Here is a 6,080-nt window from a genome sequence, read left to right on the forward strand (position 1 = left end):
AAAAAATACTGACTGGGGGAGTGCAACATCATGCTGCAGATAGAACTGCTTTTTAGGTAATCTCAGGACCAGCTACTCCAAGTATAACTTCCTCTCACACCTCCTGGAATTACCACAAAACTGAAACAGCAAAGAATATTTTGTAAGTCTTCAGAGTCTTTTCTACTTATGGAATTCAGTACTTATCAAGAGCTCAACATGTCAACAAAACTAATTAGAAAAATATCAAAAGTAAAAAAAAAAAAAATTACAGCTAATAGAACAAAAAATTCGCATGTGTGAGGAGTTTTATCTTTAACATATAAAATGAAAGCCAAGAGGTCTTTACATTCTCAACCTGCTGACATAACTTATGAATCATCACAACCAGGCTACTGAAGACATTTAGTATAACTAGAGCTTGAACCCAGCATCATACAAGGATTGTAGAGTTTAGCCTGGAGTAAAGGCATCAATAGCAGCCACAGGTATCTAAGCCACAGTCTTTTATTCACACAGGTCCCAACTAGAACCAACACCCTAACAATCCCAAATGTTAAGCCACCTGTTTTGAGAAAAACGTATTACCTGGCAGCATTCAGGAGAGACAACAGCTGTTCTTTCATGCTTTTTTTTATGGGTGTGTTAGTGAAATCAAAACATAAATTTGAGAGTAAGAGCAGTAACGTATAAAGTCCACTATCACTATCTTCTTGACAGGTTCACATAACTGGACACAATCTTTTGTATCAATAAAAAATTTTAATTACCAGCAAAACTTCTTTTAGTAGGAGTTCTGACAGAAATATTGAACATTTTAATTTATTTTAAAGATAACTGCATCTAGACAAAAATATTTTGCTAAAAGGACCAAAAACAAAATTGTAGCCAACCATATGTACCTCATACTGTCTTGATTGAAGGGATGTCATGAAACTAAACTTTCCACATGCAACTCTAAGGGGGTACATCCCCACATACCCTTCTATCCCTTTTAAGGACACTCGGGGCAAAAGCATTAAGAATGTCAAGAGCAAAAAGAGAGACTGACAGAGGCGACTGTAGCAACAAGATATATCATTACTCTGCCGTAAGCTGAAAAAACCGCCTTTTAAAAAAATTTACAGCAGTTTCGAGAAAAAAAGTTTTTTGACAGCGAAACTATTTAAAAACAGTGTTCTTCCAAAATTTGAATTCTATTTTATTCAAAAACAAGTCACAGTTTCAGTTTGATTTTTTCACACAAGTGGGGTAACTGATCAGGCTTTCGATTTACCAAGTAAAACATTTTGATGCCAAAATTTAAAATGGCGTTTTGTTCACTTCCAACAGTACCCAAAGTGTGGACAGACAGTTGACCACCTGGACAGTCGAACGACAATGTGGAGAGCTCATTTTGCAAGGTAACAAATTACTAAAGTACCCCAGTATGAGAAGTTATGCTTTTTTTTTCAAATGTAGAAGTACTACCTTTAGAATTTCCAACATGTAGAACTGAACAGCTTTCTAGTAAATAAAAGTTGTACCAAACCATACACAAATTACTTGCTCAAATCAAATTTCATCAGCTCAAAGAATTTTAAAAGCGGTCAACACATCAGTATACATTTTGAAAGACGGATAACAGAAAAGAAAACACTAGGAATTTGCTGATTTGGCACTTCAGCACACTTAAAGAAGCCCAGCTTTCAAATTTAGTCAGCTACAGCTTACATTTTATTTCTAAAGAAACAAAAATGTTACTATTTTTATACAAGTAATCTCTATGGCAAAACTGAACAAAAAACCCAACCTAATTCAATATTTAAACAAAATGATGTGAATGACCACTCAGTTTCCAAATTTGATCTCACATAATAAGAAACACTACAAGACACATAACAAAGCCCACAGACTTGAGTTCACAGGGTCATAGGCCCTGTTGGATCACAGGCAGACATTCTGTACAGCATGTACAATTTAGACAATTCAAAGAGAAAGAATACTCATGATATGTACGCATATACAGAACTGACCTTTGTTTCTCGGTGGAATAAGTTATACAAAAGTGAAAGACATGCATTTTAGTTTCTTCCATTCTCTTTGTATGTGGACTTTGCACCTTAAAACACATAGCTCCCTAATGCCCATGAGTTCATCACAAGTTCCATTATTGTACCCACTGAAAGGGATTGGAAGGAAACAAAGACATTGACTTTACAATATTAACATGATGAATATTTATTTACTGTACAATAAGACATACAGCCCCTTTACTCACAGGGCATGCATTGATTGTGAGTTCAGTCATTGGTCGATGAAAACCCTTTACCGTTCTGTAAGAGACCTGTCGTGTTTTTGAAAGCCAGACACACATGCTTTACTTTATGTACAACTGTGAAATAAAATGTGTTTCCTTGTTTGCACCTGTGTGACCGATACTGAAGGTAATGTGAAAGCTGTGTGCATGTAGATGACAAAACACTGCCATCTTAAGACTAGCAGATGGTTCTCAATAAATGACATTCTGTACAGCAAATAGTTCTCACAACAAAACTTCTTGCCAACAAAACACTGCACAGCAAAGACAGTCTGGAGTTGTGACTTGAAGTTAAAAAATCAAAATTTTGACAAAATTCACATCACGTGCACAGGAATACTCACAAACAAGCAAATTAAAAAACAATTAGCGGAAACAAAAATGTGAAATTTTTTCTATGAATACTTCAAATACACAGGAATAAATGCTATCATGAAATTTAAGTGACTTTCGTAGCATAACGGTATTTTAGGGGTAACTAAAGATAAAGTAAAACACTACTTGTTCTTTATTTGGACATCAGGCTGAGAGATATAGCGTCTCTGGAAGGAAAAAAAAAAATCAACCCTAAACCACATTTGAACCCAACACTTTTGTGCATTGGTTAAGTTTTCAACTAACTGCTCCAGAATACTCCGGTATAATTTTTTTAAAAATTAGGTAAAATGTAATGATTATGAAAAAAGTACAGGGAAAAAAATAACAGGTAAATGAGATAGCAGTAAAGAATCATACAGATTCTGAATATCAATACTGTGACCATCAACAAGTGACAAGCCTTCCTCTATCACACTTCTGGTTAAGATTTAAGAAAAAAACAACAACAAAAAAAACACATGTAAAATAAAGCATTCGCAATATTCTTGCAGAGAGGAAAGTTTACAGTGAACCAGGCATGATGAAGGCCCCATTTCACCATAACACCATTGTCAAAAGGCAAAAGAAGATTTCTAAATTGTTTTCCCTGACCCTGTAAAGTAGGATCATGCAGAGTGTTTTAGTGAAGATAAGTACCTTAAAATCAAGAGTATTGAGCCATTCACTGTTTCACCGTAAGACAGTGATTAAGACTGAAGAACTTAAAAGCAAAAAAGGTGCCCATTATAATCTATTGAAGGTACTCAATAAAAGAACACAAGAAACAGTAATGACTATAAGTCAAAGATAATACAATTACATAGAGCAATACCAGAATATGAAAAACCCTATTGGACAGAAAACTTCCAAGATCTCTCAGCAGTTGTAGAAGTCTTTGTATAGAGGAAAACTATTGAAAACTGTTAGCAACTGAAAATAGGGCAAAAGATATTATTGAAAAGACTTTTCTGAAGTCTCTACTGGATCAAATTGTAACTTTGTCACAGCTGAAACCTCATCGTCAACATATCGAACAGTTCAAGCATTCAGCCCATTTTTAGTACAACAGTGGCCTTTCATGACCAAAATTAAGTTCAGTTTTAGTATGAGTTTTTAACAACTTGCAACACAAATAGGTCATATAAATGTCCAAGATTAGACGCGTTACTAAAGAGTAACAACAAAAAGGACCCCCCGAGGCGGTGCTACTGACTGAGGGGTCTTTCGGCCATTCCCAGAGGGGTGAGATTAACCATGTTCTTACTCACAGTACGACTGTAATTATTGTAAATCGGCTGATTCATCAATGTCATGCTATAACTGTGCCTGAACTACAACAGGGAACTGCTGCTTTTTCTTTCCTAATCCTTACTATCGTCGTTTTTTCCGCTACTTCTTTTGAATGTTTGTCACACTCTTGCGGTGCCTTGATAGTCGAAGCAGACTTTGTGCCGTTGAAGCAAGAGAAGTGAGCAGAGTAAGCCTGATTCCCTGTAAGGACGTCTCAGATGCCATCCACCCCTTGGTGCTCATATGACCTTATGCAATTGCGAGCGCCGTAAAACCTCTACAAAAACTAAAAAAGAACAAAAAGAGGAGGGTTATGGACGAAAGATGTTTGATAGAAAAGAAGGAACATACAACACCACAGCATCAGTCAACCATCAAAAACCAAATAGGACCTGTCTCAAGCTATAGTTTTAATGGTAAAAATACAGTGAGCAGAGAAACAGATAATACTACTTTGGAATGCTAGGAATGTAACATCTACAGAAATATTAGCAGCATCTGGAAATAATGGACCAGGCAGAATGATTGTCCCTCAATTGTGACTAGCATCTTCTTAACACACGGCAGACGGGACCATCAGTCAAGAATGTGAAGCACTTCTGTATATCATTTAAGTTTCAGAACAAAAAAGAGGACACTTGATCCTCATTATATGATTTAAAAATCAATACAATTGGCTGTCTTAAATAAGAGGTTATCAAAAGCCTATTACCGGAAAAAATACTTGTCCTTATTTTATTTCCATCAGTACTCTGAAATAGCCAGCTTCTTCACTCCATTTTAAGCCTGGGTCACTGATGCCAGTATCTGCCATTACAGATAGATTAAACATTGGTCATAGCAGAATCTCAATACAAAACTACCGATTAAACTTCCACTTTTCTTATTTGCTCTGAGCGATACATCTTGAGAGACATTCAACATATCATCAACAGGCTATGACAACTATCATAGTTTTGAGCAAATTGAAAATAAAAAGTTTCAATTTGATGTCTTTTCTCAACTCAGGCCATAATAATTTTTGTATAGTAAGTTGGAAAATGATGGTGGAATTTACGTGTTTGTAGGTAATTATACAAGAGATGCCAAGGTGAATCTGTTTTATGTTGACCACTATCCTAGCATGTTAGCAATATATTTGTCTGCCCAACAAATAGGTCATTGACTTGAATGTGAGAAAATTTTAAAAAGTCCCACAAAAGCAAATAGAAAATTTGTATAAAAACTCATAACAAAAAAATATCGATATGTGAGGCACCATGGTGAAGTCAGGCGCTTGTCCCAATAATGAAATCAAAGAATCTGCATTTTTACGGCTGTTGGGCAATCTTGAAAATTTTTTTCTTCTGTTTCACGTGACACCTTTTACGTCCATTTAAAAACATTTATGTGTGGAATTTACTGAAAAATGTTGATCAAAGGCACCAAAAATGTAATTTGCAGTTTCCAAGGACTTTCTAGCTCTGATAGTCACCAAACTTTGGCAGCCATTTTCTAGCTAATTTTACCTCTGAAACCAGGCAACCTCCACCTCCTTCAATTGCAAATATCTTGACGTCTATATAAGATAGATGGGTAATTTTTTCATCAAAAGCAAAACAATGTACAATAACTCCACATGCCCAAAAGTTGACGAGCGCTTGATTCCACCACGTCTTGACACACACATATTTTTATGGTTTTTTTGCATTGTACTGGAAAAAATTTGGCAAAAATAAAAAAGGGAGGGTAAATGGAAGGACAGGAGGTAAAAACTACAATAGTATCTGGGAATGATAACAAACAAAGTGAAATTCTACAAATAAAAAAGAGTAGCTAGGTGGGTCAGCAACTTTCCAGAGAGACTAAAGTATTTTTTTTTTGTAAATGCTTTATGGTGCTCACAACTGCATTAGGCCATATGAGAGCGTGGAAACACCAGATGTTTTTTCAGTTAGTAGGAAATTTTGAATTTTGCACAGGTGGCGGGTGAAGCCTACACTTATCGATTTTGGACCGCCAAGTAATCTTTAACATATGCAACTAGTATACATGACCGCTGAGATTTTTCGCACTTGTCTAAGAAAGCTAGGTGTAGATCTTTCCTACCAGAAAATCAGGGATGTGGCTGAAACACATCAATAAGAAGGAGCCAAGGAGGAGCAATAGAAAGGCT

Source organism: Aplysia californica, unplaced genomic scaffold (assembly GCF_000002075.1).
Source record: "Aplysia californica isolate F4 #8 unplaced genomic scaffold, AplCal3.0 scaffold00015, whole genome shotgun sequence".
Lineage (NCBI taxonomy): Eukaryota > Metazoa > Mollusca > Gastropoda > Aplysiida > Aplysiidae > Aplysia > Aplysia californica.